Source organism: Notolepis coatsorum (assembly GCF_963971535.1).
Source record: "Notolepis coatsorum genome assembly, chromosome: 5".
Taxonomy (NCBI): Eukaryota; Metazoa; Chordata; class Actinopteri; order Aulopiformes; family Paralepididae; genus Notolepis; species Notolepis coatsorum.
In genome coordinates, this window is record NC_140169.1 from 117,417,718 (window position 1) to 117,441,952 (window position 24,235).

General features: G+C 40.5%; 1 long non-coding RNA gene across 1 annotated transcript; it reads left to right on the plus strand.

The window, feature by feature from the left end:
* Window positions 1-16,658: 16,658 nt before the first annotated feature.
* On the plus strand, window positions 16,659-20,834 carry LOC311229076. The gene is made up of 3 exons (XR_014619730.1): window positions 16,659-16,759; window positions 20,170-20,224; window positions 20,705-20,834. It is a non-coding gene; the product is annotated as an uncharacterized lncRNA (long non-coding RNA).
* The last annotated feature ends 3,401 nt before the right edge of the window (window positions 20,835-24,235 follow it).

The window sequence follows — 24,235 nt, forward strand, 5'->3', positions numbered from 1 at the left end:
GCAAACTACACTCTGAATCATCACAGCATACCCACTAGAAAAAACTAGACTACACTACTGGATACCTCCACTTTTGATGTCTGCATATGTGTGGCACATTTTATGGCTACAGAATAATTGAAGAATGAAAACAAACTTGTGTCTAAAAAAACATTGCCATGTGTATATGTACATTGTCATGTTTCTGTTTGAGTGCATTTCCCTCTTAATGGTATTTTTACCACAGGGTGGGTTGCAGACACTGAACTGGCAGTGAGCGAGCAGCAGCTGGCTGGGGACACAGTTCCTACAAATGAGATGGTAATATAATTCACATTTAATGCTTATTACATCCACATTTTAAAATGCTAATTTCTAAAATACACATCCTCTTTTTATTCCTAGGGTGATGCGTTTGTAGAAGCAACCTGCTCTGCCAAAGAGGCCCTTGTGTCAGCAGACCTGGTAGCTGAGACTGGACTGTTGGCCAGTGAGCAGTCTGCTCCAAATGTAGCAGATGAGTTGGGCGCAAAGGAGGAGTATTGTGATGTTGGAGAAGATGAGTTGGAAACTCCGCCTGAAGAGCCTGAGCCCATAGATGAGGACGGCAACAATAACATTGTTCCTGACTCTGGTAAGTCATCGTTTGTCATCAGTCTTTTAAAAGCCGCTAGCTCTTGTGCTCTTGTGAACGGTCTACATTGTGTGGTAATAAAATAAACCCTTATTATACCTGTATAGCAATTGAGTGATGCCATGTTGATTGACTGCTTGTTTTTCTCTGTTTTGTTTGTAGAGTTTGGTCGACTTCTGAGAGCTGGTGATACTCTCCCAGTTGGCTCTACCTGTGTTGTCTGGTCACCCGCTGTCAGGTCCTGGTGTAAAGCAACGGTCTTGAATAATTTGAGAGACTATTCTCTGGTAATTGGAAAGGACTCTCAATACTGATCATTTTTCATTCCAGTATTTCCTTGCCCAAAACTGGGTCAGGGAACTGTGAAAATATGTCATAAAATAATTAGGGCTGTCAGTTTATCGCGTTAATTAGATTAATTAATTACACAGCAAATTATTGCGTTATTTGATTTGATTTTTTTATTATGGATCCCCATTAGCTGGTGCGATAGCTGAAAATTAACTCAAAATTAATAAATAAAAAAATATGTATTTACATTTTCTATTTTTTTTTTTTATCTCATTCATTCCATAAGAACGTAGAATAAACATCTACAGACTTTTTTTTTAATGGTTCTATTTGCATGTTCTTGGTATCTGATTCTAGGGACATCTATGGATCTCAGGGAATGTATTCCCAGTGTCAGAAATACTGTTACTAGGGTTGAGTAAATTGTAATGAACCAAATGAGTATCAATTAAATTTTTTTATTTGAATTTTTTATCTTTGACTGTGAATAACACCATGCTAAAATTTACCAGACATGAAAAATCTAAGCAAATGAATAAATGGAATATCAGGCCTAAAATGGTTATGCGATTAAAATGCGACTAATTAGATTAATTAATTACAAATCCTGTAATTAATTAGATACAAATTTTGTATCGCCTGACGGCACAAAAATTATTTGAATGGAAAATATCTTTTTATTTAGCAAAATATATTGTAATGTAAAGCAAGGTGGGCTGCATTAAAACGACAGGGGTTAGTGGCTTAAATTCCAGTTGGATAATTTTGCTAGCAAAAGTCAAAATGTGTTATGAGATTGTTATTTAAAATTAACCTGCTGATATACACTGCCCTCGAGAATTATTTGTACCCTGAGTAAATATGTGACCAGGCACAGACTAGGTCTTGTTGAGCAATCTAACAAAAAAAATTAAATAAAGTTGGGCACATACTTTTCAATTTACAGTATATCTTTATTAACCTCCTTTTTAAAAAAAAAAAATCTTTTTCCCCCTTTTTCCGTTTTTCTCCCCTCCCAATGTTAGTCGTTATGCCAATTCCCAATCCCCTTCCTGGTCGTTGCGCACTCTACCCCCTACCGTCGGTCTGGGAGGGCGGAGACTATCGCATGCTTCCTCCGACACACCCAGCCCACCACTTCTTTTCACCTGGCAGCGCGGACTCTCACTGGGAGAGTGTAACGTGTGGAAGGTCACACTACCTCTTTGAGCACCTGGAAAAGCGCTATATAAGATAGATGTATTATTATTATTATTACCTCCCTCCAGATCCTTCCCTCGCTGTGCAGGCGCCCCGACCGAACTGTAGGAGTCGCTGTTTACAACGGCTTCCCTCCCGCTGACTCTGCCAATTGAGCCAGTATGACGGCCGGCCAAGCCGGAGGCAACGCTGACAGCCGGATTCGATACCAGTGTCTCTCGCGTTGGTGACGAGCAATTAGTCCGCTGTGCCACCCAGCCGCCCTCTTATTAACCTCTTAAGCCCGAGCCCTATTTTCTGAAAATCCGCCTAAAAATACATACCTAAGTAAATGGAAGATTGCTCCACTTCTACAAGGTCCATTTGCCTGTTCTTGGCATATATGGACATCTATGGATCTCAGGGAATGTATTCCCAATGTCAGACATATTGTGTGTTACTAGGCTTGAGTAAATTGTAATATATATTAGAGAATATCATTTTTTTTTTTTTTTTTTAATTAACACCTTCTCCAGGTGAGCTGCAGGAGAGCTTTGTTGTGATGATGTGAGAGACAGTTCACAGTCTTACAGTTGAACTAAATCCCCACACAGGGTTTCCATTAAAGGAAGGAGAGGAACAGAGGCTTTTGTATCACAAAAAATCCCAATTCATTTAACTCTCACTGTAAAAACATACAATAAAGAGCTGACGATGACAAAAGAGGTGATCTGAAAAAGTTATCTCAGCAGAACGTTAAATAAAAAACACTAGACTAACTGCAGTGGTGTGGTGAATGTCTTGTGGAAATGGTGACTGAATAAATTATATATAATGTACCGGGGTATACATGAATGGTATAAATGAACGTAGAACTCCCAGGTGTGCACCCTTGGTCGCGCTACTGAAACAGTAAGGTAAAGATGAATAATGGTGAGGTTTTTGACATACTCGGAACAAACAAGGGATAGTTTGGTATGTGTGTGTTCGTCGGTGTGCTGCTCTCTCAGTGACTGACAGCGCCTCTCTACTCCGCTATGAGCGAGCAGTGCAGCAGTTTTGAAATAGATGCGTAACCGTTCATTAGAGAGATTCAATAATCTTAACCGTTATGCCTTTATTAAATGCTTATCCACACTGCCAGCCAGCCTTTATGCGACGGAGAGATGCACTTAATATTTTGACGGACAGAAGATCAGATTCAGATACAATTTAACACCAACTGGTCCAAAGATATTAATGTTTGTCGGCATATTTAATAATTACACACTGCCAACAAAGTACTACCTACTGGGTCCATGTCTGTTGTCTTGGAATGGATTTGGTAGCTGTCATTTCTGCGCGTCTCAGTCTCCGACAAATGAGACAAAGTACTTAGCCACTCCCCTCCGACACAACTGTAGTTCTTTAAACGGCGAGGCTAAAAATACAGCCGGACTATCGAACAATAATTAACATATTTACAAGTCGGATTATGTTTAGCAAATAAGGAGACGGATGGAGAAGATTTCAAAGCACTCAAAATTGCCTATATAAAAATTGACATATTTCAGAATTTCGTGACATGGCTTGTTTGCTGGCCATAAGGCGTTTGACCGTGCCAAGTCACTGATACAAATGGCATAAGATATCTACAGCAAATGACTTGAACTTGTTTAAGAAACCTGCTTACTTACTTTACTTAGGCCTTTTATTCCTTTCGGAACATAGGTCATTGATGAAAAGTTTCCACCCCTGTCTGTCTTGAGCCATCCTCTCCAGCTTTTTCCACGTCAGTCCCCTCGTCTTGAGTTCCTGCTCAGTGTCTCTTCTCCAGGTGTTTTTGGGTCTTCCTCTGCCTCGTTTGCCTTGTGGGTTCCAGGTTAATGCCTGTTTAGTTATTGCGGTTTTGTGTCTTCGAAGTGTGTGCCCAATCCATTTGACCACAAACTTAAATCATGAAGCACTCTTATCATATAGCACAATTAATACCACTACGAAGCATTACATAAGCAGGGACATATTTCTCCTGCAATGGCACAGTGCCAAAATGAACTTCTGGATGCTAAGGGACCGTTGCAGAATTGCACACAGTGGCTTGGGAGGTAGTGGTGGTGCTACTAGATTTTGTGTTGGTGCTTCTAAAATGTAGGTACTGTAGCAGTAGTGGAAAAAGTCTGGAGCCCTGCATGTGGTTCTTATCTGCAGTGGCTGCAGGAGTATAAGTACGGCACGGTGGTGTAGTGGTTAACACTGTCGCCTCACAGCAAGAAGGTCCAGGGTTCGATTCCCGCTTGGGGACCAGGTTTCAATGATGCCAGTTACCCAGGTGGGGTATCTCCCAGGCCTTTCTGTGTGGAGTTTGCATGTTCTCCCCGTGCTCGCAAGGGTTTCCCCCCCGATAAGATAAACCCAATGGAAAAACATGCACAACAATAGATCGCTAACGCTGTGGCGTCCTTGACGAAGACGGACAGGAGCACTTGGATTGGTCCCCTGGCGCGGCTCACGTTGACGCCTGTCTGCTCCCGGCTGCCCTTGGGGGGGAAGGACGACGGGATGGGTTAATCGCAGATACGAATTGCATGCATGCATCGCATGTGTGCCAATTGATGACCTCTGAGCAGGTCCTAAATAAAAAAAAAATTATTTGTAGTTTCACGCTGCCTTTTTGCTAATCTCTCCACTTTTACAGTGTGGCTCCTCGCCATGGCAGCAACAAGTAGTGCAAAAATTAAGTCTTACAAATTATCTTTCATTTTTTATTTGCAGCATATAAACAGGGTTCACACAAGGTCCTTGGAGTGCTTAAAGTGCTTGACAAAAAAAAGAACCAAGGTGCTTGAAGTCCGTGAAATTCAAATCAACCATTCACATTGAAAGTTTTTTCATGATAAAAAAAAAATACGAATCAAGAAATATATGTTTCTATCTAAAGTGTAACTACCTAATTTAGACTGCTGCTGTCCTGCTTCTGAGAGCTCTCGTTTTAAACACTGGAGGTTCAGTAGTGGCCCTGTTGTGTGCATCTTCCTTATGTGCATCTTCCTCCTCCTCTGCCTCACTCTCTGAGGAGCTGCAGCCGCGCACATCATCTGGTTTCCCAGTACATTCCTCATCTGTGGAGTCATCTGATTCCTCTCTCTCATCATCCTCCTCATCCTCGTCTTCATCAGGTGCACATGTAGCAGAGTCAATGGTTGGTTTTGCTGGTGCCGTTTCAGGTTCTTCCTGCATTTCCTCTGCAGCACTCCCCCACAGCTGCCACACTGTACCTCTCCCTCTCAGCGTCTGACACGGTGATTTCCTCTGTCACTGCTTCTTCCTCTCTGCTTTCGTCATCGGCGTCCTCCTCTTCATCAACGTTGTCCTCCTCACCGTCCCCAGCATCATCATCATCGTCTGGTTTATTCTGAGGAAGTCTCTGGGTAGGACTCAGCAGGTCGCCTTCAACCCACACCCTGGAGGGAACATAAAGTGGGATTGAATAGTCATTCCCATCTTCATCAACGTCCTCCTCATCGTCATCTTCGATGTCCTCTTCAGGCACAGTCAGAATGGAGGGGACATAAAATGCAATCAAATCGTCATCCTCTTCATCCTCCTCATCACCGTCCTCCTCTTTGTCTCCATTCTGAGGAACCCTCTGGGAAGGATCCAGCAGGTGGCTCTTCATCATCCACTCCCTGGAGGGGACATAAATGGGGATCGACTCGTCCTCCTCATCTTCATCTTCCTCCTCATGGCTATGTTTCATCAACCACTCCCTGGAGGGAACATAAAAGGGAATCGAATCGTCATCCTCTTCTTCATTATTGTCCTCTTCCTTATTATCCTCACCATCGTCGTCCCCTTCATTCTGAGGAACTCTCTGGGAAGGATCCAGCAGGTGGCTCTTCATCATCCACTCGTCATCCTCACCTTTGGACTCCGACCCCAACTTTGGCTTAAGGGGGGGTTTAAGTATTTTGTACTTGTACTCCTTGGAGCTGAAATCATCACAGTGATTAATATAAACATTATCAACGTTATTATTATGATATTCATCTGCCAATTCCTTGCTGCGCCTCTCAGTCAAGATTTGATTATACAGTTGTTTTTGTTCCTCTAAACGTGACAATGTTCTTATTTTTGCAGCTATGGCTTCGATGTTAGTTTGCAGCTCAAGCTCCTTGTAAGGCCATTATAGCTGCTTGCTGCTTCTCAAGCTCTTGCCTTTTATTTTAATTAGGCAAAATGTGTCATCAGGCCTGCCTTTTCAGCTTTAGCCTTTCTAATCATAGAGGCTGTCTTACTGGTTGGCCTCATCTTTGCTTCAGACATGTTATTTATTCTGTTTATTTATCCTTTGTAGTTTGAACGTTACATTCACTTGGTGTGTGGGTTTACTTTTCTTTCTGCTTATGAATGCAGTAACGTAGTATAATACAATAAAAAGAAACTACAATTTTTCACCGATGTAGGCCTATATAGAACTGGGAATTTATTGCCACACATCCGCAATGTCCAAGCGAACAATTTCGTTTCCACACGTCCAGACGACATTAATTGTGATGGTTCAACATAATACGGCATCCAATCCGTTCCATTTAATACGGCTTCCAGTCCGTTCCATAATCCACAATATCACAATTAATTAGTCTGACGTTAGGATCCTCCTCATGGCATTTGCACAGAACCGCAACAATGTGACAATGTCCAGACTCACTTTTCCATTTGCAATTACAGCATAGCGTCCAAACTATTTCATCTTCACGGAAGGCTGGTTCAGCTCTTCACGCTACTATCAATTCCTTTATCCAGGTCTTCAACAACAGAGGTTTCAAAACACTTATCTTCACGGAAGGCTGGTTCAGCTCTTCACGCTACTATCAATTCCTTTATCCAGGTCTTCAACAACAGAGGTGTTATTCATAAATCTTCTTACCTCTGGAGTCCTTTTGGTGAGGGAGCTTGTCCTACTTTATACTCACACATGTCCTTCTTTCGTGAGGAGTTTTCCAGCTTTGTACTCACTCAGCACACGTCCTTCTTCCATGAGGTAATTTTCTACTTTGTACTCACTCAGCACACGTCCTTCTTCCATGAGGAATTTTTCTACTTTGTAGTGTCCGCTTGTCGCTCCCCAATGAATCGACAAGCGTCCACGATGCACCCGCAATTAATTATCTTACTCAGTCCCAAGTTTGGTGTAAATATGGAATGTCCCAAGTTGCTGCTGTTTACAGAGTTTATTGTTGTCCAAGGGTGAATGATGGTGAATGAAGGGTTAAATCGGAACAGTTGTCAATTGCTCCATTCAGAGTTCCAAACGGTGAGACAGGTAGAAAAATGTATCCTCATCACAGGTGCATGGGATTACGTTAATTAGCTAGGCTATTTATAGAAGAGTGGCTATAATGGAGGCGGAGAGCCCTCTAGTGTTCAAACATAAATAAGACACTATCCTAAGCACAACAATAATAATATTAATAAACAAAACACTCATATGGCCTTTACAGGAACCCTGTATAAAATATTTGCAGCATAGTGCATACAATAACAAAATAAAAGGATAGCAAGTAGTATGTGCAAATCGGTAGCAGGGACAGCAATACAATCGTTTTTCCTCTGTTCACAGGGCGTTAGCTGGCTGTTAAGTGTTATTTGTTCATGAGCCTGCTGGTCCAGGCCATGAGGCTGCTGTGCCATTTGCCGGATGGCAAACGCAGCAACAGGTCTAATTTTACTATGGTAGTCAAAGGAGACTGGGAAAACGAATCTATACTTTTCACTCACAGTGACCATCATGTATTATTATTCAAGCTTTAGGGACTGGACTTTACTAATACCCAGAAGTAGGCCTCATATCCCGTCCTGTTGAGTATATTCTGAGACTACTGTACATGCCCCATTAAGTCCCATTCATACATTATGTATTGTGAGGTGTTAGCAGGAAACACAGAAAATAATATCATGAATGACCACTTAAGGTTTCCCAAAAGACAAAAATTTACTTAGTCATTGATTTAAAAGTAGAATATTAATCAAAATATGGACTGATCATTTTATTGGTAAGAATTTCTCAGCCCTCAGGGTGCTAACTCTGAAAAACTCTCAGGGTGTTGACTCAATACAGTATGACTTTTATGTTGATGGTAAGGTCAAGCTGATAAACAACAATGACATTCTTCTACTGTTTTTTTTCTTCATATTTACATACTGTAGGATGAATGCTCGAGGGCACTGTATTCAGTGACTCATGTAAATGTTTGCCCCTTGTCACTAGGTTCTGCTAGTTGATCACGACACTCAGATGATGGTAGACCCTGCCAATATCTTTGAGAGGGTGTTGTCACAACCCATGCAGGTAAGTAAAATAAGATGATTGATCGTTTGTTTCACTCATTACATTAGCATACTATTAAAAAGGGCCTAGTTCAGCTAATTCACATTAACTCTTTGTTTGCAGTGTGATTCTGATGACGACAGCATTGACTTTGTCACGGCTTCTTCGCATACAGAGTCTCCGATCGGTAAGACACAGACCACCTGTCTTGATTAAACGTTACCTCCTTTTTTTATGTCTGCATAGGTATGGCTACAGATGTCTGCATAGGTGTGGCACATTTGATGGCTATAGAATAACTGTAGAATAGGAGAAAAGCTGTGTAAAAAAACATTGCCAGGTGTATACATCTTGAATGCATTTCTCCAAGAATTCTCTCGGTCAATTTAATGGTATATTTACCACAGGGTCGTCTGTTGCAGATACTGAACTGGCAGTGAGCGAGCAGCAGCTAGCTGGGGACACAGTTCCTACAAAGGCGATGGTAATATAATACATTAAATTTTTATTATTAACACTTTGAGTGCCAGCAACGTGTTATGTCATCATTTCATGCCCCCCGCTGAGTGCCGACGACGCTAATTGTCGTTTGATTTTTCTTCAACCGAGTCTCCCGTTGGTACAGCAGCTCCTCTAGGAGCTCCGATGGGAAAATACCGCCCCCTATCGTCTATCCCTGTGTAACTGCAGGCCATTCGATTACACTGGTGGATCTGTGGTGGATCTGTGGGGGGGGGAGCCTACTGGCTCCACTATGCTGGCGAGGGATCTGATGAAGGGATGTGATTGCGAGATGGAAAGCAGCCTGGAATATATATTTACAGCAGCCAATAATCAATCAATAAACGTGATTGATATTTGGAATGGCGATCAGGAATTGGAATAATCTTTTTGGAGAACATCTAATCTAAGGTAAGGAATCTATGTTACCAGTCTTGGGGTAATCGGAGCTGTTTTGACCTATATCTCAGCGTGTCCCGTATGTGTGTGTGTGCTCTTGAGGAAATAAGAGAATCGATTTCTCAGCTCGCTTCTATAGCGTGCATAAGTACACATATACTATCGATAATCTAGCGTTTATTTGAAAACGATTCATAAATAGGCCGACAAATGACAACAAATGAACCGATTACAAAAAACAATCCGTTTCGACAATGTTGACTGCAAACAAGTCATTGATAAGCGACGGGCAGATTAGACGCATAGCCATAATTTAAAACATAGATTTAAAACATAGATTACCGGTATGCGTTTTTAACGCTATCATTGAAGTGGATGCTGGCACTCAACAGGGTTTTCAATGTTAAATGGCCGGCACTGAAAGTGTTAAGATGCATGTTTTAAAATGCTCATTTACGAAGAAAAAAAGTGCATCCCTTTTTATTTTTTTAAATAATTTTTAGGATAATGTGTTTGCTGAAGCAACCTACCCTGCCAAAGAGGCCCTTGCACAAGCAGACCTGATGGCTGAGACTGAAGCGTTGGCTAGTGATCCGTCTGCGCGCACAGTTCCCACTCAGAATATGGTAAATAGAAATTACGATCATCGAAAAGATTATTGTGAGAACCTATTCGATTATTGTGTTAACGTTTAATGAATACTCCGTTATAAATAGAATAAATTACATTTACAAAGATACTTGAATTAATTAATTCATTAACACATTGGGTGCTAACGATGAATGACGATCTATCGCTTAATAATAATAATTAATTTAATTTATATAGCGCTTCTCAATAACCCGAAGTCGCTGACAGTAGTCGGGAGCAGGAGTACAAACAAAGAAACGAAAGCAAAGAAACAAAAACAAAAACAACAAAGAAACAAAAACAAAAGGAACATGAGACCATGGGGGGAACAGGGGAGACAGCTTGTGTGCCACCACTCTAAACAATTGGAGGACGAGCACATTTGCGAACGCTTAAACTATATCTTAAATTAAGGCTATGGGTCTACTTGACTTGCTTGCGAAACGGATTGTTTTTTCATCAGTACATTTCCGTTTTATACCGTTTTGAATAAGAGTATAGTTTTGGAGATTTCAAAAATAAAATAAAAAAATAATTTAAAAAAGAAATTCCGCAGGAATAACCCTTTACTGGAATACACACCATGTTGTCATTTTCTGGCTGATTTATGAATAGTTTTCAAATAAACGCTAGATTATCGATAGTATATGTATACTTATGCACGCTAGAGAAGCGGGCTGAAAAATCTATCTATGCCGTGCCTGGCGCTAACGTTACGCACACACTGTACACACACAGGAGACACATTGTGATCGCTGTGAAAAAAACATCTGATTACCCCAATACTGGTAAAATAAAGTCCTTACCTCAGATCAGATGTTCTGCAAAAAGATTAATCCAATTCCTGATCGCCATTCCAAATATCGATCGCGTTTATTGATCCAACGTTATACTCCGAAACACATAATCGAAGCTTCTTCCAGTGCCCTCAGTGGATGCAATAGTCTCAGGTTACATGCCTCAGAAGTAAAATGTGGACCCCAGAGGTTTTTTTTCTGATGCATTCCCATCGACTCCATTCCAATGGGTGCAATACCATCCGGGAGACAATAGGGGGCGGTATTTGCCCTTTTCGAGCTCAGTCATTCTTAATGATAACATGAGGCTGGATGGATGAAAAATGAATGGATATCGCTAATAAAAGAAATAACGATTAAATAACGAGATTTCTCGTTATTGGCACACAACGCATGGCGGCCAACAACGAGATTTCTCGTCGTTGGCACCCAATGTGTTAAATGAGTTAATAAACAAAAGTACAATATGATCTAGCATAGAGGGATAGGGTGCCATTTAGATGTTGTAGGGACCCAGTCTTCCTTGAGGTTCTTTTGTTGTGTTTTATGTTTTGTTCTCTTTACATAAGGTTAACATGCTTGTGTGCATTATCCAGTTCATATGTAACTGAGGTCTGTGAGTAATATCCACAGTCACGATGCTACATATGTTGCCCTACAAAGGCTAAATAATTAAAAGAATATATATTCTGCCTCTGTTCTTGATTCTGTAAGTTGTAAGAGTGCATGGTTTCTTGTTCAAAACCACAAAACAGTCATCTTTAATCGGCACATACCCTTTTAATTCTTGTCCAGGATAATGAGCTTGTAGAGGCGACCTGCCATGCCGAAGAATCCCCTTCTGCAGATTTCTGGAGCGGTATGGCACCATCATGTGGTCAGAAGGACAGTGGAATAGACCAATGTTACAAACAAATGGGTCTAGGTCAGTCACGTTAGTCTGATGGTCTAGGTCAGTCACGTTAGTCTAATGGTCTAGGTCAGTCATGTTAGTCTGATGGTCTAGGTCAGTCACGTTAGTCTAATGGTCTAGGTTAGTCACATTAGTCTGATGGTCTAGGTTAGTCACGTTAGTCTGATGGTCTAGGTCAGTCACGTTAGTCTGATGGTCTAGGTTAGTCACGTTAGTCTGATGGTCCAAACCAGGGTAAACCAATGTAAAGCCTGAAGCGACTTCCACAATGAACCTTTACAATCTTTCCCAAGTCATATTTTTTCAGAGCTGTAAATCTGTGACATCACACATTAGGGGGTGGGACCATAGAGATACAACTTCTTCTCTTCTAGCCATAGGGAACACTGATTAATGCTACTACATGATTCAGACCAAACAGACCAATAGATAACATTGCCATCATTTATGTCTGATATGTTAACTTACTGTAACTGGCCTTTTGTACCCACAGACTGGCCTGTGTTTCAGGCCAGTGAGCAGCCTGCTGAGACCTTAACCATTGAGAATACGGTAATAGAATTCACCATTATGAGATAGATTATAGGGAGGGTATTGGATATATAGCATTTGCTAAGAGCTATATACGTCCCGAGTTGATTAGGTAGAATGTTAGTTCATCTTATATTCCAAGTAACCACTAAGATCAACTGATGCCTCAAACATACTTTGTATAGGAAGTTTGGATTATATATATTGCTGTGAAATAAGTTGAGAGCAAGCATTCAGCGTTGTGGACAGCCATGGTAATTTGCTTCATGGTATACTGGTAAGATTGAAAGCAACATGGAAGGGAAAAGCAGCTCTGGGAGTTGATGGAATGTGACGGCAATGGTGCTCATCTCAACTCATTATTTAGAGACTTCAAACACTTGAACATTGTGCCTTAACTAATGTTTTGATTTGTGTGTAACAGGGTGGAAAATGGGACTTCTGTAAGAGGCTTTTCATTTTTTTATTTTTTACCCTTCATCTCAATAATGGGCTCATTTATGAGCAAACAAATCCGAACCCTTGTTTATAATATAGTTGATAAAGATACAGTGCTGTTATTGTGAGTTCTGTGATTTCAGGGGCTTTTTTACCCTAAGCCCCCCTTAATTTCCTACTCTGATGTATTGCCTGAATCAAAGCACCTCATAGTTGGCTTTGACACATGGATCCGTTTCTTTTCAGTGCTCTCTGCAGCAGATTGGCAGTCTGGAAGACCCTCCGGGTATGTTTCATGGAGTGTGTTGTGCCAGTAGCTGTAACGGATAGCTGCTTTTCCTCACAAACAAACACTTCTGCTTTTAATATCCCACCTGGGCCCTATTCCCCATACCTGGTTCAACTAAGTCGATCAAAAGTCCCATTATCCAGATTCAATTAACCCGATGTTTGAATCCGGGCTTTACCTGTTCCTCGAACGCTGACTCGTTAATTCGAACCAGACTTGATACTCAGGATAATTGCGCGCGGCCGCCTCACCTGAAAAGACAGCAGGTGTCGATCGCAGAAATCCTGATTTTCTAACGGCATTGATTGATTGATTGAAAACTTTATTAACAGATTGCAGAACGGGTACAATACAGTACGGCTCAATAGCCTCACCGACAAGTTAAATGCATAATCTATAGGCTAATTCTAAATCCCTCATTACCCCAATCAATCAGATTATATTTCTTTAAATGTGCCTGCTGGCAGTAGGCTTAATGGAATGAATAATCGAATGAGATCTATTGCTAGCGAAAATAATGAGTTCAACTCGTTCAGAATAAGTAGATACAAACAAGCCCAAAGAGTATCTAATTGTTATGAAATAATAGATACTTGTGAGGATATCTGTACTGTATGCGCTCGGCTTAGGTATCATGTACTTTATATATAAATACATCATCAGATAACAGTGCTTGAACAGATAAATGCATTTGATCTAATTCATTAATGTCAACGGCTCATTCAATTTCTCAAATCCGTCAAACAGCGCATCTCATCAGACATTTTATTCCCAGTTACACAATAACGTGTGAGTGACAGTGATACAATTCAACAATCCACATATTCAGATTCGTCATAATTCACATCCACAATCCACGCATAAAGACGCTTCAATTTATGCTTGAATGAAACACAATCCGGGCGCTCCGTTAAGCAAATACATCAACAGCGAAGAATATGAAACTAATCAGAGCCAAACGCCCAATAGGTTTCATTCATTAAAAATGTTCTTAACCCTTTCTCCGCCGATGACGTGTTTACACGTCATTCCTCGCCATGCGTAATCTGCCAATGACGGGTTACGGCGTCTTTGAGATCAATATTTCATATTTTCATCATGGTATTCACATTTCACCCACGGAGTCTTTGCTGGTGTTGTAGGACTCCGCTCAACTCTGTAATGCTTCAATACCGCCACCTGGTGGCCGATCGGCGAGTTGCCAACACCGGAAGTGGCCGGAAGTGCTTAGTCCGTCCCCTATTCTGTCCGGCCACTCGCTATCGCTCGCGGGACTCTATCCAGACACCGTGCATATCGATCCGTTGCCATAACTCAATAAACAACATGATTGGACGTGTATTAGTATTATACAAACCGGAACTGGATCACCTAGATCAACATCCCATAATAGCGATCTTTTTGCTCCACGCTCCTCACCCAACGGTAAGAGGAGACTGGGGTGAGTTTCAGTGTTTTTCTTTACCATTTTCGATACAAACTGCTCTGATCTATATATCACCCATACTACATAAATCATTTAACGTCGGTCATTGAATTATAAACGACCCCCCCCTCCGGTCAACCGCAGATGATCAGTCAACACGTCTAGGACCGTGTACAGTTGAAATGTTTTATCTGGCGTCGATCGGTATCAAACTGCATTTGATGATCTATGCATTTATGGCTATATCTCAAGTTCTATGAAATACTGCAGAAAACGATAAAAACATATTTATACTCTAGACCGTATTATTGTGTGAATGAAAAAGTAAAACGTTCCTACATCCTGAACGATAGATAATTGATGTTGAAGGGGCCATAGTAATGTCAATTTAGCAATACAATTTAAAAAGTTATAGCCCTGCAAAGAAAGTGAACATCTCCATAGACAAATAGAGCTGGCAGAGAGGCTACAAGGATGGATATAAGCTCCGGCAATGAATGGGTTAAAATAACCACTGTCGCGACGCATCCGTATAAATATGATGTGCATTATTTAGGACAAAGTAAATCTATAGGCTGAATATGATTTATTATCAGCATTTTAGGTATATTATTTTACATTTCAAAAGCCCCCTCTAGAAAAACGAAGCACAAAAACATAATTCAGAATGGTATAATGGGATCTAGACTGAGAATTATTTCAGGAAGCGAGCTGCATTTCTTTGCAAGGGTGTGGCCATGGTTTATCCAGCTAACTGAACTAAACCCTGCCCTCGACCAGGTTCAAACTTTTTGATATGTTGCCATAGTGATTTAGACAATCCGACGTCGGGGAACGGAAAGGTCTGGCTTAAGTCAAGCTATGCTGAAAATTATCCGGCTAACTCAGTTAGCCAGGTACGAGGAACAGGGCCCTGGTTTTGTCTTGGTGCAAGTAAACATCATATACCCTTTACACGTTTATGCCTTATAATTGCTGAGAATGAGAAACCTGGATAAGATACCTGGGTCCTCATTTATCAATAATGCATAGAAAGTGTTCTATTTTCGTTCCTAAGCATGGAATTTAGAATGTCTCTACGCACAGAAAAATCGGGATTTATCAACCGTGCGTGCACACACTCTGTGTTGATAAATACCATTGTTCTTAGCTTGTGCATGATTGTAAGCATTTGCATACAGAACCGCCCCTAATTAACCATATATGGTTATGAAACACCCCCATTGAATGTGAAATAATGGACTAAGCCGGGTGAACTATGAGAAACTTCACAGAGCGAGATTGATCACGGAGGTCCAACAAATTGAACGTATACAGCATTTTTCGTTGTGAACAATCTTATTTGGAAACATGATACACAGAATAATAGTATTTTGTGTTTTATTTTAAACAATATTTAATCGTATGATTATAGATATTTAGAGAATAAATAAATCCAACAAATTGAACGTATACAGCATTTTCCGTTGTGAACAATCTTATTTGGAAACATGATACACAGAATAATAGTATTTAGTGTTTTATTTTAAACAATATTTAATTGTATGATTATAGATATTTAGAGAATAAATAAATCCAATGAAGTTGTCAATTTCACAGACAACTCTGCTGAGGAGGAGGGAGCGTGCAGACTACTGTATCTTCGGTGCGCCGGGATATACGCACAATCTCAAGCACACGTTAATTTTGATAAATCCCACACTTTGCTTAGAAATGATCGTACACACGGTTTACGCACATATCTGTGCGTACGCACCATTGATAAATGAGTAGGGTTGGGCATCGTTTGGATTTGAACGATTCCGGTTCCGATTCTCCATTTCGATTCCTGTTCTAAACGATTCCTGATTCAGATTCTTTGAGGTGCAGGTCAAAACAGGTCACAGCTTTTTTTTTTTTTTTCTTTCTTTTTTTTTTCATACTATTCACATTGTCAGTTGACTTGATACAGTTACATTTGGTTGCTGTACTGTAACTAGGGTATTAATTAACAAAGTAAAAAAAAAAAAAATTTTTTTAATATTTTTTTAAGAATCGAAATGCAAATATGTTCCAGAACTGGAAGTTAGGAACCGGTTCCTATTAGAACCGGTTCTCGGTGCCCAACCCTATAAATGAGGGCCCTGGGATGTGCCAATATCAGTTTCAAATGGCAATTCTCCATTGGATTCAGCGTACATTAGGATATTGGTAATCTGCATTATGAACACCTTATCTCATCTAATACCGGGATATAAGTTAGCATCTGGTTTACCGTTTGCATGTACCACAAAAATGATGTTCCTTTTTCTCTTTCTCTCCCTGGTTTTGTTGGTGTCGGTGGCCCATGCTGTAGCTGAACAATCATCTTCAGAGCAGGAATGGTTTGTCCCAATAGATGACCCCGGTGTGGAGCTTGATGTAGAGGGCTCATCGGGAGCTGCTAACCAGCAGGCTCCGCCAGAAGTATGTACTAGACTTGTAGTAAACACTTCCCATACTCTCTTTCTGTGGCTGTATGGGCTATGAATCCCATTCCCAGGGAAGCGAGATGCGGGTGGTTTCCTGTAGCCAAGTACCCGAATATAAGATGACGACCTTAATTACATGATTGGCTTGCCGCGGTAGTTGGTGTTACTGGTGTTAATTCTTCGCATATTCATTCATTAAATACAAATAATAAAAATGTTAAATACTAGATGTTATCAATACTTTGTCAGACAACATTATAAAGCAGACAGCAGCCACGCAGAGTCGCAGTACAGAGTAGCTTAAGTTTCACTTTCTAAAAACCCTAATCTAATGATAACGTTGAGCCACATTAATATTTCCTTTCAGTTAGTTCAGCAATAAGAACATTTCTAAACGTGAACAGACAAGAGGCAGAATTGTCAAAGAATGATCCAATACGTCCACTATGCACAGAGGGATGGACCTCCACAGCAGCAGTGTTAATTTTGTCAACTAAAATGATGACGAAAGATGTTCGTCAACGAAGGTTTTTTTCATGACGACAACGAGACGTGATGTCACGTTATTGAAGACCATGTGACGCTAACGAGACGAAATAGTTTATTAAATATCGTTGACCACAACTGAGGACACAAAAATTTTATTTACAAAAACCAGGATGAAATTTCTCTTCATGTATGTTGATATTGTTGACTAAAACAAGACGAGACAAAATAATTAACTTTTCTTAATGCCATCGTCCAGACAGAGCAGTGTGACGGGGAGCTCTGTTATTAGCATTAGCTGAAGAGCTATTTGAAAAGCTAGTTTTAGCTTAACGTTACCTTGGCTAAAGTTGGGACTATTCATAATCCAGCTGCAGACCTGCAAGCGAAGTACAGCAAGTTGGCAAAGGAGTATTCCAAGGTAAATCACTTTTTCACCAGTAACGTTACATTGTTTGTATTTCCATCTAGCTCGCGTTAACTAGTGGCTAACCTAGCTCACGCTAATGTGGCTAACTGATCAAGTCAAGTCAAGAGTTTCGCACACAATTAATGACATGTTGCGGACAGCCATACCGGTGACAATGTTTAGCTTTTAGTGCCAAATGATACAAGTCTGAGGTGGAGTCTCAAAAGAGAATGTTGAATATTTATTGTGCATTAAAAATCACAACAGAGCCTCTGCTACTACAGTAAGAAGCATTTTGTACAAAAGTATTCTGTACTTCTGTATGACAACTATTAAAGAAACTTGAAACTTGAAACTTGTAGCTAACCTAAACAGAGCCTTCTGGAAGCAAGTTCAACAACGTATAATGTCCGTGTGGAACCAATGTGCCAACAACCTTTCCGTGGGTGAAGCATAGTTGAGCATAGTACTAATCTACTGTATACAATCACCTGTTGTTGAATAAATACCATTACTTTCTAGTTATTACTAAAAAACAGTATATATAAAACAGTAGCTGTAAAAAAGAAAAGAAAAAAAAAGTTTTATAATTTATATAATATACCGTATTTTTTTTTAGTACATTAACTAAAAATAAACAAATGTCATCCGTTTTCGTCGACTAAATCTAGACTAAAAGAAAAAAGACAAAATTGAGACAAACTGACTAAGGCCATGTTTAGACGGGAAGACTTGCGGGTGAAACCGGCAAAATATTTCTTCGAATGTGCCTTTTGTTTATACGGCAACGCCGTTTTTGCGGGGAGAATCCGCAAAAAAGTGAGACCACCTTCCTGGGTGGAAATCCTAGAAACGATAAACCTTTGCGCTATCATCTGAACAGTCAAACCGCATAAAACTGACGAAAGGGTTCTCAAGGCTCTCGTCGCGTACTGCTTACATCACAGGCATGTGCCAGTAGCCTAGAAGCGTAAACAAAGCATGTCTGATTCTATCCATGGCGATCACCTGAAGGCAGTACTTTTAAATACACAAGAATCAGTCCCGCGGCTATCGTAACTATTATTGACTGGAGCCACTGTCTGTGAGTGACTCTGCTTTGGTCCAATCACATTCCCCCACCCACAGTCTGCGAATCAGAGGCAGAGTAGGGCGGGTCTTCACAGCACGTCTGGTTGTCTCAACGACCTGAGGCAGTGTAGCGTATGGGTTGTGTGAATATTTTCCCTAACGGAGTCCTCATTTGTGCAGGCTACCGCCCTAACAGAGTTGCACTTCCGCGTTCGGTTTGCACGATCTGATTGGCCACTGACGTTTCTGGTCATGTGACATCTGCGCCAATCGTGTGACAGCGGGGCTCCGTCGTCTCGAGTCTTTACAGCCTCGTCTGCACGCAGAATTCCATCCCAAAACACTCGTCTAAACGCAACATTAAAAGTGAGACCGCAAGACGACTTTTGCGGTTTCTGTTCAGACTCTCTCTGTCTAAACATGGCCTAAGACTAAAATGCTCAGACATTTAGTTGACTAAAACTGACTAAACTAAAGATAAATGAAGATGACTAAATATGATGAAAACGAAAAAGGAGCACTTGACACATGACTAAGACTAAAACTAAAATGAAAATGGCTGCCAAAATTAACACTGTACAGCAGAGTTACTGCCCACAGCTTTCATTACACTGGAGTGCTCTTCGGTTCAGACACGCCCCGCATGAGAGCCATCTACAGTAGAATGAACAAATAGGCCTAACTGATAATGGACAAGTATGTGTTCCTTATGCTTTCAGCTAATGCATTGGTTCAGCTAAGTTATTTTCTTTATTTTTGCTGATCTAATCGGTGACTCAAAACATTGGTATGTTTCAGATAGATAGATGGAACACAAACATTAGTTAATCTAGAAGACTATGTGTTTTGTTCAGATGTATTGTCATCTATCTTAGTCCGTTCAAGTAATGTAAAATGTGATTTGTGCTCTTGCAATTTAAGCATCCAGACTATTATGGAGCATGTAAAAGTTCAGAAAAGGTTTTTATTTGTTAAATTCTCAGATACATTCATACATGAACATGCATGCACATTATACATGAATATAACAATTTATAATAAAACGTTGTGCCCTAATAAGGATAAACGCTCAATGAAGAAACCCAATGGCCATCACAACTCGGTGTGTAGATATATAGGAAGCAGTATAACCATAGTATAACTATATTATAGCATCAAACTCTAGGTTAACACTACAATTTGTATAAAAAGAAAATGTAAAACAATTATAACGAATAAAACATTGAAATAAATTATAATAATAATATTTGGGACCCACGGGTGGTCATTTGAGTGTGTTCCAAATATTATTAAATAATTGCGTCATTGAGACCTATTTACATTTGTATATGGATAAACGTGTTTGAATGCTGCAATTCAGGGGTATTCCCTGTTTATTGTGCATTTTCAAAAGACAAGAATGAACTCATGGTGGTCTGATATTGTTGTTGATTTTACAGGATGTAAAGGACATCATGTCTGAGGAAGAGACGGACTGTTCTGATGACTGTTCCGGTAAGCGATTATGCTTTTTCTTGCTGTGATGTGTCCATATTTCCCCTCTTCCCATTTCAAGCGTTTTTTATTAGAATCTAGCTTACGTAATTGTGGGTTTGCAAAAAGGAGAGCTTTGGTACGAACGGTGATGCGTCCCATCAGTTCCCAAAAGTGAATCTTCTCTGAATCAAACAGTCAGTGAATACATATCTCACAGTGACTGACTCATTATCAGCCCTGCCCAACAAACGGATGTTCCTCGTTGAAATATAATAAAAAATAGAGGGCCAACTACAATGGAACAGTGTGGCCAGGCCCTTACTCATCAGTTTCTGAAAGACTGCGCTCTCTAGTAGGCTAAAGAATCACATCAGCAGTTTGTGGCTTCTGTACTCTGCTCAGTACATTGTTTCGAAGCAGTTTTGGAATATCAAAGTGTTGTCAATCACAAGCGTCAAACTTAACATCCCTCCCATTTTCACATTTTGACCTTTTCAGAGGTGCAGATGTCAATGCTGACTCATCTCTTCCTGTTAACTGTGGACCACTCTGACAGCGGTTGCGTCATCAGCACTGAGACCACCTCAGCAGTAGAGGAGTAACTGCAAATTCAGAAACACCTCCATGAAGTAGCCAGTTCAGTTTAAGCTCCATCGTTTTTTTCATATTATTTATTATACCTCACAAAGGTAATTAATTTGTAATAATTGCAGAGGATGACTAATCTTAATCTTGTGTGAATAAAGTAAAAATTCTAGCGCAAATTACCATATATCAGCAAATGGAGGTCATCTTATAATATTAGTCCTGTGCAAATCGGCATCTCAGGAATTTGGGGTCATAATGTTGTTAGTAGTAGTCAAATCGATACAGGAAGGTTTTAAATGCCGATAAAGCAGATTGATTTTACTACGACCAAAACAAATTACAACCCCGAATTATTGAGATGCCAATTTGAACAGGAATAACATTATCGGATGGCCTCTGTGTTTGCCTTAATATGTTAGGTGATTTGTGGTGAAATTCTTACACGCCAGGTAATACTAAGACCCTAATGACCAATTAGTTGACTTAGGAGTGACTTGAGTGAGGACATGGTGCCTATACTAGAGGTCAAAAGTATTTAACTTTTCATCTGAATTGATTCTGCAAGTTTTCTGTTTCGTTTCATGTGGCGAGCGTCAAACAAACCCTTTACGTCCACTGACAGCGGAGCGTTGTCATCTTTTGTTGTGTTTTTGTACTTATTTTGTACCGAACCTATAAGCACTAATTGGATCAATAATTCAGGTGCTCATGTTTTTTCTTATTCTTTTTGCAAAGCAACTACTTCAAATATTTGGAATATTGTTTCAGTAAAGTTTAATGCTGATGACTCGTCAAAAGTGTCCTCAATCAAGTCGGATGTCAGTTTAATGATCAAGAATGTCAAAAGATTGACATTTGAGACTTTGATTTGTGTTTGCACAATAAATATATTGCAGTTCCAAACATGACTCATTCCTCCCTTTCTCAGGAGTGGCTAGACAAGGCCACATTGTTTAAACTATTGTTAAAGAGCAGTTAATATTATAGTAGAACATGATGATAGCAGTGACTGCATTATTATAGTAGAACATGACGAGAGCAGTGACTGCATTATTATTGTTGTGAAGGATCAGATTAAACCGAATATATATATTTATTTATGGATATATATTTAATAGTATTTGTATATCGTTTGATATCCCTTGTATATTCCTTGTACATATACACGGAATATCCCTTTATTCTACTACAGCCCATAATAGTTCATTCTCTTATTGGACAAAAGGACCAGGCGCCAGGGACAAGCCCCTGGCGTTCAAGTTCAAAGGTACCAACGAGACATGCCCTTACTAGCCCCAGCTCCGCGCAGGAATACGGCTACCGAAAGCAGAGCGGCACTACTTGTCCACCGTGCATATAAATATGGCGCAAGAAATGTAGAATTCCTCTTAGTCCTTTACCCTTCTACCCAACTAAGTAACAAGACGTGAAGCCTCACCCCACGATACCGCGTGCGGTGTAGTACGGCCTGTTTGGCCTTAGAATAGCATTGAGACCTCGTGCGAATTAATAGCTGAATTGCCAGAGTTTGGCACCGTATTTCTATTAAGTAATAATAGTCTATTATGTATGGTGCATCGTACGGTTAGAGTTCTAAAGTGAGCAGCACCCCCATCGCTTCCTCGCGTTATCTAGAGTCTTAACCAGGTTGGGCAGACCACACGTGGTGCTTTCATCCGAGGAGTTCTAGGTGAGGACGAGTGGACCTGCACATTGGATTACCTACCCCGACGACTGCTGAGCCCTATACGGCATGGAATATCTATTTGCTTTGGTGCTTTGATTTGTGGAGCGGATAATCGCCAACACCGGTGAGTGTTGGATTTACCCCGAGAGGAGCCAAGGTGAGACGGCGCTCAGACCAGACTGAGGTCGCCTCGCTTCTTCTTCGTTGTGGACTTACAGCTACAGCTACAGCTATCGTCTACAAGAGAGCCCAAGTGTATTCATCTGTGGATCAAGGTTCTACGGGCACTGTGTTCTGTACCTGAACTCTCCCTAGAAATCGTTGACCAGACGGGATACAGCCGACTGCTCTCCTACCCCCCCTACTGGCTTACAACCGGCGGGACCCCTTCAGTATATTATCCAGCTATAATCATTAAGTGACCATCGTTATAATTCCCTAAGAGCCAGGTTGTATACTTGCTTCCTGTGTAACCAGAGATTGGACATTCAGTGTTGATTTGCCTACGAATACTCATTTGCCTTACAAGTGCATTCAAATCATAAATGTAATAAGTAACTATTATATGTACCTTTTGCTATATATTAAATATTTGACTATTACCTTTGTGTGGACCTGATTTCATATGTGGGAAAGTGTTCATCATACTTAGATATCGTGTACTGTATGGCCAGTAATTAAAGTGGTAGTGGTTTAATGATACCATACTTATCAATACAGTCAGGGAATTGTACCCCTCAGTTACAATTATAGTAGAACATGATGAGAGCAGTGACTGCATTATTATAGTAGAACATGAGAGCAGTGACTGATTGATTGATTGATTGAAAAGTTTATTAACAGATTGCAGAATGGGTACAGTACAGTACAGCTCAATACATACAATTGTTAAGAGGATGCAGACCTGTGAAAGACTTTCGTCTTGTTTCCATCAGGGTCCCCCATTTTCAATTCATCATATGACACACATGACATACAGATAGACAGTACTGCTACATCTATACATTTATGACCTACCAGATTTTCAAATACAGTACTGTTTGTGATACTAAAAAAATCCAGAAGAAGAGTATATACATTTGACATAGAAACTGTGCATTGGGGGAGGTTGGGTAGGTGGGGTGGGGCTGTACATTGGAGGTGGGGGGGGGTGGGTAGGGGGGGGGGACACTGTACATTGGAATACTGACATACATTTGACTGTACATGGAAACTGTACATTGGAGGAGGTTGGGTAGGTGTTGGGTTGGGTGGGGCTGTACATTGGAATACTGACAAAGCCATGCTTGGTCTTTATTGTACAACTGGGTTAGGACATTTGTAGGGGCCAGTTTTGAATTGCAGTCTCCCGTAGGTGTTCTTTGAGAGTGTTTTTGAAGGTGGGTAGTGATTTACATTCCTTTACAGCTTTGGGTAGGGCGTTCCACATTGTTGTGGCATAATTGCGAAACGTGTTTAGTCCCTTGTTTGTGCCGAATCTGGGTTTTACATGATTTGTGGAGCTCCCTCTGGTGTTGTGATCGTGGTATTCACTGACCTTTGGGAAGTATTTTGACATGTACATGGGTACCTTGGTCGTGTAGTGTATCTTGTAGACCAGGCCCATTGCAAGTTGCTGTACTCTGTCGTCTACTCTAAGCCATCCTAGGTTGGCAAAGTGTGCAGGGGTGAGGTGGGTTCTAGGAGTCAGGTCAAGCAGTAGTCTGACTAGTTTGTTTTGAGATGTTTGTAATTTGGTTTTTAGTGCCTTTGAG